This window comes from Schistocerca americana, chromosome 7 (genome assembly GCF_021461395.2).
Source record: "Schistocerca americana isolate TAMUIC-IGC-003095 chromosome 7, iqSchAmer2.1, whole genome shotgun sequence".
NCBI classification, from domain to species: Eukaryota; Metazoa; Arthropoda; class Insecta; order Orthoptera; family Acrididae; genus Schistocerca; species Schistocerca americana.
Window position 1 is genome coordinate 212,326,912 of NC_060125.1, and position 12,022 is coordinate 212,338,933.

The 12,022-nt window shown below is 42.6% G+C and overlaps 1 protein-coding gene across 1 annotated transcript in view; it reads left to right on the plus strand.

Annotated features, from left to right (window-relative positions):
- Window positions 1–12,022, plus strand: part of LOC124622845 (O-acyltransferase like protein-like) — a 304,695-nt gene that overhangs the window by 86,636 nt on the left and 206,037 nt on the right. The gene's annotated exons all lie outside the window — the stretch shown is intronic.

The following is a 12,022-nucleotide window of genomic DNA, read 5'->3' on the forward strand; positions in this document are numbered from 1 at the left end:
TACGAAAGACGAGAGATCTGCCAGCATTTGTGTCACTACACTAAAAAATACTGCTTCACGTTATGCTTCGCTACAATTCTGTGTGTGGAATGTTTGCAAAATAACTGCGAGTTGAGCCATGCTGCGGGTCGCGTTGGTACTGTTTGTAGGTTTCTGCCCTCTCTTGGAGGCCAGATGGTATCGTTTAGTTGACATGGTTACGGTTGTTTTGTCTCCTTCACGTTTTGACTGGCGCCACTTCGTTTCGCAAGCGTTGCCTGTCCGCTAGTGGCAGCAGCGGCGGTTATCGATATGTAGCAACTGTTGCCCTATTTTTGGGACGACGTCGTTGTTTTTTCGGGTCGTGTGAGTGGGCCAGTTCGGTTGGGGACTCAGGAGCTAGGATCGCGCAGTACCAGATCACACTAGGACTGATGGCGCCACGCATGGACAGCTGAATGAAATGGCTGTGGTCACGAGGATGCGCAACCTCTTCGTAAACATGATCCAGTAAGCTTTAAGATGAGTGCATTTCAATCCAAGTAGAGAAACCTCCACCATTGTTATATCTCTCCAGTGACTTGGGTTCGTGTTGCTGCTCGTAGTGTCGCCGAGGTCAAGAGCAGCAAGTGGAGTTCTTGGGGAAGTCGGATCTGATTAGCTTTCCTCGACTTCTTATTACTATTTGTTGCGTTCAACTTGTTACAATCTGTTAAGTTCAACCAGCGGTAATTTTTCTTGCCTGGTGGTCGCTAACGCCCAGTTCCTGCCCCGGGGGTTAGTGTATGTGACGGCAGTGTATGTTTCCTCGCCTTGCCGCTGCAGGCCGGTAAGGCGTGTAGTTTTGACAGCTTTCTTGATTGAAGGCTGGTGGCTGATTCTTCTACTGTGGTGGTAGTGGTTCCTTTCTCGTTCTGGGAGCCCTAAACACAGTATTCAGGGAACTTAGTGCAGACCGCCGGTTCCGGATTTGGCGTATTGTTCCATCGTTGCATTTGGTTTATGGGACGTCAGGTTGCTTCAGCAAAACGATCATTAGCCATTCGTTAGACTATCACTAGTCTGGGTTCCCATCTTGTGAAGTGAATGCAACTGTTGGCTGCCTATCTTATCACTCGCGAAAGTGTTTCTTGCCGGACCTTCTCAGGGCTCGATTCCTGGAGCACCGTCTGTGGCCCCTTGGTTCTTGTAAGACATGTGTGTTCTAAAAGGAGGTCTGATGGCCAGTAGTTCAGTGTAACGCTCCTTCAGCCCACGCCTTCTGCTGGTATAATGTGCCTCAGTACCCTTTAAGGAACTTATGTACTGGTTCTTGTGTTTTATTATTGTATTATTTATTATAATACCTTGTAATACTTGCATTAAAGGTTATCTATGTCTAATTAATAGTTCTGGTCGTCTTCTGGAATAAACCTAGCAGTGTAGTGCTCAGTGGATGTTAAGGGTTGTGTTAAAAAGTTTACCATCATCTTATTTCACCCGTTTGGCGATCAGTTGCTTGTTTTTAATTAACCTTTGCTTCTGTATTTGCTGTTTCACAGCAGGTTTCAAAATTTTTTATGTTATTGCCGTTCCTGGCGTGTAAGGCCTTCAGCAGCGATTGTGGTCACATGCCTTAAAATTCAAATGTGGTATTTCTATTTTAGCAGTATGCCTAAAACCCTTATTTACTGCCATTCCTGGCGTCTGATGCCGTCTGCTGTGTTTGTGGCGACTTACCTTTAATATTTCAATACCTGTAATTTGTAAGCTGCAGCGAATTTTAAACAATTCTTAATTTATTGTCATTCCTGGCGTGTAAGGCCTTCTGCCCAGACCACAGTGGCTTGCTTTTAAAACATTATCTGGTGCATCTGTATTTAATGGTGATTTGCTAAATTGCAACTCACTTAAAACACTATTATTCACACAGTTGTTTATTCTTTCATTAATAACATGTGGTATTTTTATTTATTGTTGAGTCTGGAATTATTGGTTTAAAAAAATTGTGTGTAACTGTAAAAGGCAACCAATAGTAACTAATTACGGCCCTGTCCACAATCGTAACCAAATCCTGTCTTCGCTTGAGTACCAGGTCTCACGAGTATTTGGATGACTTGACTGAAATGAAACAATGGAAAATCCAGGATGGACTGTAACAATATAATGAACAGGATAATTGTTGCTCACGTTATAGCGGAGACACGGAGTCGTGGAAAGGCACAACAAATAGACTGTCGAAAAGTTGGCTATCGGCCAACAAGGTCCTTGTCAAAAGTAGACACACACACACACACACACACACACACACACACACTGACACACACACAAACACAAACACTCACGTAAACGCAACTCACACACACATGACCACAGTCCCCGGCAGCTGGAGCCAGAGCCGTGTGGTTCCTCCTCCATAGACTGTGTGTGTCTACTTTTAACAAGGACCTTGTTGGCCGAAACCCAACTTTCCCACAGTCTTTTTGTTGTGCCTTTCTGCAACTCAGCATCGCGACTGAAATGAGCAACACGTCGCCTCGTAACCCACCACAGAAAGTATCTGTAGAGGTCTCACGTAGAATCTCCAATATTCTAGGACTCGGAACCACGTCACGCCGTTCAAGCAGAAAGCAGAATGCAACATTCCGAAAGCCAAGTGCCGAACTGAATCTATTCGGCCTCGTGGCCTGACAACGGCGAAGGCTGAAGGTCCGGACGACACGCCAAAGGTAGAAGTATGAGTCAGCTGTGCCACAGCGAGATAAGCTAAGGAGTTTGGTTCGACTAATAGTATCTGACCGGAAGACGATCTTGCAGAAAATCCAAAGATAAATTCGCGATTTTAGAAAGGAAAAATACTGTGGGCAAATATGAAAGCGCATATGAACAGGCCACTGTCAAAGCGTGCTAAGAAAAAAGCATCTGGAAAGATTGGAAATGGCTTGAAAGAGGAATGTAGCCTTTGGGGCAGCGTGCCATGCCATGTGGTGTAATCGGCAGCAAGCGTAAGGTGCGACGCAGAGGCGCTAATAATGCGAGACGTGGGAAATGCCAGGGGCCGCAGGCGACGTCGTTAGCGGCAGACCCCGGCAGGACACGGAACAGAGCGAGACCATAAGGCGACGGATGAGGGGCACTAGCTGCAGCAGCCGAAGGGCGGATGCGAGACTCCAGACAGCGAATGACATTAGAGGCATGTAGAAATGTTGACAGACGTAACAGTTTTAGAAAGAACAATGTGGGCGTAGATTAAATAATGAAACAAGTCTGTTTCTACAAAGTGATGAACAGAGTGAGCTAATGTGGTGAAGAGCATGATAACAGTGTATGATAACGATTGGAGCCAAAAATTTAAAAAATCAATAATTGCTGACTGAAACGAAAGAATTGCAAGCCTCTGTCTTCGTTTAACCACTTACATACAAAATAACTACAAGAAAAGATCGACGCACTCGAATTCATCACTATCTTCAATTTAACAAAGGACCATTTTTATGCATGCTTTCAAGACAGTTTGTTGCAAGATACAGGATCAAAAGTCCAGGAATCAGAATTGAAAGTTAATATGCTGCAGATTATTTCAATAAAAATTTTATACCAGTCAGGCAACATCATAAGAAAATATATAAAGCTCTGTTGCCCTGATAAAGGGTGAAAAACTAACAGTTCAAAGTTCATAAACACTATAATAGGGTAGTCACGTTATACTGGGCTTCATATGCCAGCTTACTAAAACATAGAGGCAGTATAAATAGTTTAAACGTAAAGGGGGCGTTAAAGCTGCTACTCAAGAAGGCAACGTAATGTTTTTCAACAATGTACGATGATACGAACGCTCTTAGTGTAACCCATTAGCGAATGATAGTATACTCACTTTAAAATAACTCCAATGCCGAAACTGTGCACTGGTAGAGACACCAGAATAAGTGAATATCTTAATCGAGCCAACGACAGGCTGTGCGAAACATTATTGCCACTGAAAAAATTTGTTTCGGCTGCGCAATCGCTGCAACTAAGAAATTTAGAAAGAAGAAAGGATAAACTTTAACGCCCCGTCGAGAACATCGTCGTTAGAGATGGAGCACAAACTCAGATTATGAAAGGTTAGGGAAGAAAATCGGCTGTGCCCTTTTCAGAGTATACATCCCGGCATTTGCCTGGAGCGGTTTGGAGAAATCAAGGAAATCCTAAATGTGGATTGCGTACTTTCACTCGTAAGAAATCTATAGTTGCTGGAGATACGTCTTAACGAAACACCAAATTCAGTTACCTGCCTACGTATTCTACAAATTATCTGGATCTTTTGAGAAAGATTTATGTTTTACTATGATGCTTCCATCGTAGATAAAGTTTTGACATTACTGATTCTGAACAGTGACCAGAATTACTGAATAAGTTAAGCTTTGTCCGCACCGAAAGAACTGGAAAAGTTGAATATTGTGTTATGAGTACAAGAGATCTTCCGTAAAAAGCGCGAAATAAAATAAATATTCTGTTAATAGGATACTGAATTTGTAACTGTCTTATATTTAGTTTGCTGAAACTGACACCAGACTGCGTTACACTTAAGTATTTCTTTCATTTCTCTGTCTGCTCTGTCGATGTCATCAACCGCCTTACATAAAATTTCCATCAACTGATTCTAAGACATCTTCATTAATTTGTACTATTGAATATGGCTTATGCCTTATTATAATTATTTATTATCAAGCTTAGTATCAAAATTTATCTGTTAATCTGTTCTATTCTTTGCGGAGGCTTATCTACAAAGGAGGAAAACAGCCGAATGTCGTGAGGAAAACGCGGCCCACATATGCTCCAGTAACATGCACTTCTTCTTTCTTTCAGCTATTTCAGGAATTTGAAATTCTCTTCTTCGACTGCTGAGAAGAGATTTGGTGCTGTGCCAACTCCTTCCCTGATTCCTCTCCGTATTCTAAATTGTCCGCCTATCTGATGAAGTCTGTTTGGAGATACAGCCATGACATATATTTCTCCAACATAGAGACATAGAGACATGCTTTCTTTTCTTTATATAAAAAAAGAAAAAAGAAAATTGGCTATTGCTACATATTTAGTTGAATTTGTGTTAGAAGCTTTCTCAGTAATTCCGAATGACGATAAAGCGGAAGTTCATACTCAATCCAGCGTTATATGATTCCATTCAAGACTTAGAAGTCTTACGTTATGCTGAATCCATTCCTAATACTAGCTTAGTTTTATCCGTATTTTATGGCTGTGAACGTGACTGTGTTCAGTACACAGGTAGTTTGAATAAAACGTTTTCGTCACAATTTTGTCGTATTTTATTAACTTACACGATGCGTAAATTGTGTGATACATAATTTACGTTTGCTTTTGAGTGAAGTAAAATACAATTTCCTTTAATGAGAAAGATGTTACGTTTCGCATTTGGCATACGTTCGTTTATTAATTCCATTTCCGCAAATCACGTCACTCGAGAAGCACATGTGTTTTTACACCTGTTTAAAAATACTTCACAGACGTAGTTTAACCTGGTGTGACCAAAGATGCAATGTCACATGGCGTCAGAGACCTGAGTTATAAGAAGTTGATATATCCAAGGAATCTATTTAGAACAACTCCTCAAAATTTCTAAAATAATTTTGTCTATCGAAATTTATTTGTTCACTTAACATAGATTCAGGCTTTCTGATTTTGTGAAGGTTTATTTCCAATTATTCTAACAGATTTAGGGTCTTACCATTGGCTTCACTCTGTAGCACTATAATTTATTTTCTATCTTGTTAATCAAGTGTTTCGTTTCTAACGTATGCTGGCCAATAAGTGATTTTTCAGAGTGGTTGAGTCTGAAAGCAGGTAGGACGGTTACCAGTTCACAATATAAAAACAGATAACTAAAAATTTAACAGCAGTGGAGTGATTAAAGTTTCATGCCCCCATTGTCCTGGCTACTACGAGTACGTGGAAAATCAGGCAGAAATTTTAAAACTCGTCTCCAAGAGCACATAATTACATTCAGACTTATTGCACTGCATGTGTTACAAACCAAGTATGTGATAAACAAGACGGAAAACAGTTTAGTAGTACGACACAATGAAGCCAATGGCAAGATCCTAAATGTGTTAGACCAATAAGAACTACTCACATGCCACCATAAAATGAAAAAGTCGGGCCGGCCGCGGTGGTCTAGCGGTTCTAGGCGCGCAGTCCGGAACCGCGCGACTGCTACGGTCGCAGGTTCGAATCCTGCCTCGGGCATGGATGTGTGTGATGTCCTTAGGTTAGTTAGGTTTAAGTAGTTCTAAGTTCTAGGGGACTGATGACCACAGATGTTAAGTCCCATAGTGCTCAGAGCCATTTGAACCATTTTTGAAAAAGTCGGAATCTATGTTAAATGAACAAACAGATTTCGATAGACATAGTTATTTTAGGAATATTAAAGAAATACTTTAAATTTATTCCTTAGATGTATCAACTTCTTAATAATCAGGTTTCTGACGCCAAGTGATAAACTCCATCTTTAATCACACCGGGTTAAACTACATCTGTGAAATATTTTTAAACAGATGTAAACAATGTGCTTCTTGAGCGACGTGATGTACGACTGTAGTATGAATAAACTAAAGTATGCTGACCTCAAACGGTTAAAATATTCTCCCTAGTTTGTTCGATAGGTTTTCCATTATTTCTCACTTATTTCTACACATAATTCACGAAATACGAAACCTAACGTCTTTATCATAAAGGGCAAATGTAAATTTTGTATTAGACGATTTATACCACAAGGTTTGAAATGCACCGCGTAATTTAACGAAACCGGAAAACATGTGACTGAAGGCGTTTTTATTCAGACAAACTGTGAAACGCTAGCTTGTTTCGGTGCTTTATAAAAGACCAATAGTCTTTTATGTGACCGTTGATACTTCTAAGGAGCAGCTAGCATGTTAAGGATAGGAGAACGATAGATCGATAGTTACTTCTTTCTAGTCTCCTGCTTTAAGTTTGATAATTACAACTCATGGACGAAACCAAAATCTTAAGAAATCTTGGAGTGTATGCATAATTTTCTCCCTGATGTTATTTATGTGCTTTCGCACCTCTTACCTGATGCGGAGAGAACGACATTGATATAGACACCACACAAACTCATTCAACAGTTAGAAACCACAATAACACGAAGAAAAAGTGTAGACGTAGTAAACGTGCTGCATAGCGGATTTGAAAGTGTAAGTAGAATACTAGCTGTGCCACCACAGTATCAAGGAAATATGTTGTGGAGAGGAAACCCAATTCTTAACTAGTAAGTACATATAGGGTGAACTACACTCATGCTCATAAATTAAGGATAACTGCAAAATGTAGTGCCACACAACATGGCATTACGCAAAACTGGCGATAATAGCATAGGCACATAGGGAACACACACGACACAGATATGTATGTAAGTCTACGATACTAGTGATAAGTTGAGAAAACCCTCCCGAAACACATGTGTTACAAAACGCCACTGTTTCCTGCGCATGTACCCCAACATCAATATGGGATATGATCACCATGCACACGGACACAGGCCGCTCAACGGGTTGGGATACTCTGGATCAAGTGGTCGAGCAGCTACTGGGGTATAGCCTCCCATTCTTGCACCAGTGCCTGTCGGAGCTCCTGGAGTGTCCTAGCGATACGTCGACGGAGAGCATCTCAGACGTGCTCGATGGGGTTTAGGTTTGGAGAACAGGCAGACCACTCCATTCGAATGATCTGTTTGAAGGTACTCCTCCACGATGGCAGCTCGGTGGGGCCGTCGTTATCATCCATCAGGAGGAAGGTGGGACCCACTACACCCCTCAAAAGCCTGACATCTGGTGCGAAATGACGTCCCGATACACCTGACCTCTTACAGTTCCCCTGTCAAAGACATGCTGGTGTGTACGTGCACCAATCATAATCCCACCCCACACCATCAAACCACGACCTCCATACAGGTCCCTTTCAAGGACATTAAGGGGTTGGTATCTGGTTCCTGGTTCAATCCAGATGAACGCCCGGCGAGAATCACGGTTCAGACTATACCTGGACTCGTCCGTGAACATAACCTGGGGCCACTGTTCCAATGACCATGCGCTGCGTTCTTGACACCAGACTTTAAGAGGTCTCCTGTGGCCCAGGGTCAGTGGAATGCACCTTGAAGGTCTCTGGGCGAATAAACCACGTCTGTTCAGTCGTCTGTAGACTGTCTCTGGAGACAAATGTTCCAGTGGCTGCGGTAAGGTCCCGAGCAAGGTTACCTGCAGTACTCCGTGGCCGTCTGTGGGCACTAATGGTGAGACATCGGTCTTCTTGTGGTGTTGTACACTGTGGACGTCCCGTACTGTAGCGCCTGGACACCTTTCCTGTCTGCTGGAAAAGTTCTCATAACCTTGAGATCACACTTTGTGGCACACGGAGGGCCCGTGCTACGACCTGCTGTGTTTGACCAGCCTCCAGTCGACCTAGTATTCTACCCCTCACAACGTCATCAATATGTGTTCTTTGAGCCATTTTCATCAGACAGTCACTATAACACGTATGAAAACGTCTGCACACTTACTCGCTGCGCCGTATTCTGACATGCACCAACAAACCTGTGTGTATGTGGACTGCTGCCAGCGCCACCGTGCGACGACCGCAGGTCAAATGCACCGCATGGTCATACCCCGAGGTGATTTAAACCCGAAAACTGCCCACCTAAGCGTTGTTTCACCATGTATCAGCATTATCCTTGATTTATGAGCATGAGTGTAGAAATTCGGAGGCGGTGGTATGGACCAAAAATAGAAGAAATATCAAGTAAAGAGCTATAAACACCTATTCATCTTCGCTACTATCAAACAAGTGTCTACTGAAAAGGTGCTCATAGATTTTAAGGTATCCAATTTAGAGCGAGCGCTTCCCGGACACGTTTTTATTGTTTTGGTCGATTCTACCTCTTCCCAAAATGTGGAAGACAAACAGCTTTCAGCAGAAGAGGTGTTTCACAATATAGAAGAGGAACAAGTGCTCGTAAAGGACAGATGGTGGCGGCCTGCGGAGGCGGATGGACGGGGGGAGTGTCACGGAAATCCGTGACGCTCTTCGGATGACACACGCTGGCCTCGTTAGTGTTGTCTAACGATCCGGTAACTACTGGTGCGTAACATAACGCTAAGGCTGAGTCATCCTTGAAAGTGGACGTCAACTGTGTGGCACAACATTGAAAATCGGAATGGGAGCAAATGTATTATTCAGTTGGAAGTAGAACAATTTCCTGGCAGAGGCTGGGTATTTAGGAATGTATAGTACCTTCCAGTTTCTGGATATGAGCCTCCTCAGCTGATGGTATGAGCGTTGGCATGAAACTGAAACATCACTCACTATTAAACAGTGTACTGCTTTGTCTTGACTAAATCATGCTACATTAATATAATGATTAAACAATTGCGTGGCTTACGGTTTCTGTAACGTGATTTAAATGTTTGTGTCCGAAAGCAAAGTTCCTTGCCTCAAGTTAGTTGGGACGAATACATTGTTATTCCTCCAGAGATATTTATGTGTACATCATCGTGAAGTTTGGAGACAGTGGAACAGGAATGCGAAAGCTGTACAATACATTAATATTAGTGTAAGTCACTTAGATTGTTTCACAGCGGATGTAATCACAATCGGTACTTTATGGCTACCCGTAGAAACTCAATCACGTCACATTGACAGAATATTGAGATAGTGCGCTAAAGTGCAGAGTTAGTGACTTCAACTGACTTCCTGGATACCAGATTCGCTAGATTCTAACTTGTTTGTGATACCATCCAGATTCATGTCGGCGGAAACGAAATATTTTCCCCGTGTTCTTTTGGAACAGCAAGACTAACTGCTGGATGGAAATACTGTGCTATGAAAGCGGTTATTATTTTCTGGGGCCGAGTGAGGGCCAGAGGTGAGTGACGACTAGTTCAGTATTTGCGACAATATTCGGAATTCTTGTACAAGCTCAACTGTCAAAGAGAAAAGTGTTTATCTCAGGCCAATTTATCAGATTTTTCTCCATGATGCTCGTCAAGAGAAACAGAGTAGGTGTCGCAGAAATTATTTCTCATAATGCTACTTTTTCTCCTGAATTGTGTTTGAATGTATCTCATTTTGACCGTACGTTCATCAGCAACGAGTAACTGAGAACAGGAAATCTTTATGAAGATGGCATCGGTTCTTTGGGACATGTCCGAAAGAACCGATGCCATCTTCATATCGTTAAGACTAACCGGCTGATGACCTTCTTGGGTGAGGATGCACACGAACTGCCTAAACTCTTAAGAGACTCGGTGGATTGTCTCCCACGAGTAATGGGTATAATGGCAGGGGCACTACGAATGTAGTGTGTGGACTATAAGTTGAGAATGTGGGTCTCACAGAGAGCGTGCCGGCGACAAGTCCCTGCAGTCGCACTATCCTCTGTGCCCTCGGTGGCTCAGATGGAGCCGGCACGGTAGCTTAGCGTGTTCGGTCAGAGGGTTAGCTACCCTCTGTAATAAAAAAAAACTGAGTGAACGGATCAACGAACAACCTGAACGGGTGTCATCGGACGTCCACCCGAAACGAGTTCAAAGAGCAATATAGAACAAAATGAAATTTTTTAAAAAAATGGATGGAGCTTCTGCCAAGTAAGCAGGAGATCCCGGGTTCGGGTCCCGGTCGGGGCACACTTTTTCAACTGTCCCCGTTGATGTATATCAACGCCGTCAGCAGCCAATGGTATTGATTTAACTGTAATTTCAGAAAATTTTATAGCTTCATTTCTAAACGACACATGGAACTATTAAAAAGTGTGCAATAGAAGCTACAGATTATGGAAAATAGATAATTATGTGATTTTCATAATACTGTCATTGTCTAATTAAACCAGATTACTCAGTCAATAATGATGTTACTTAACTGTGGCCAACCGTTCCAAACATGTTTCAATATTTACGAATTTGAGTGAAGTGAGTATTAAATTCGTATTACTGATATATTTCCAATGATTCTTAAAATTGCACTATAATAAATAAAACAGTCACTTTTGCACGTAAAGCTACACTGAAGCGTTAACGAAACTGGTATAGGCCTGCTTATTCAAATACAGAGATATTTAAACAGGCAGAACACGGCGCTGCGGTCGGCAATGTTTATATAATACAAAGTGCCTGGCACGGTTGTTAGATCGCTTACTGCTGCCACAATGGCACGCTGTTAAGATTTAACGTGCTATTATAGTCTGGGCACGAGCGATGGGACACAGCATCTCCGAGGTAGCGATGAAGTGGGGATTTCCCGGACGATCATTTCACGAGTGTAGCGTGAATATCAGGAATACGGTAAAACATCTAATCTCCTACATCGCTGCGGCCGGAAAAAGATCTTGCAAGAACGGGAACAACGACGAGTGTAGAGAATCGTTTAACGTAACAGAAGTGCAACTATAATGGCTTCCGGAGCCGAAGTCCCACTAGTGTACCCTTGATGACTGCACAATACAAACCTTTACGCCTTGCCTGGGGCCGCCATCACCGACATTGGACTTTTGAGGACTGTAAACATGTTGCCTGGTCGGACGAGTCTCGTTTCAAATTGTATCGAGCGATTTGACTTAATGGTATGGAGACTACCTCATGGATCCATAGTCACTGTATACCAGCAGAGGACAGTTCAATCTGATGAATGCTCAGTAATGGTTTGGGACGTGTGCAATTGGAATGATATGGGACCCTTGATACATCTAGATATGACTCTGACTGCTAACACGTACGTAAGCAACCAGTCAGGTCACCTGCATCCATTCATGCCCATTGTGCATTCCGACGGACTTGGGCAATTCCAGGAGGATACTGCGACACCCCGCACGTATAGAATTGCTGTAGAGTGGCTCCAGGAATACCCTTCTGAGTTTAAACATTTCCTCTTTCTCACCCAACTCTGCAGACATTAACATTATTGAACATATCTGAGACGCTTTGTAACATGCTGTTCAGAAGAGATCTCCGACCCCTCTTGCTCTTACGGAATTATGGGCAACCCGGCAGGACTCATGGTG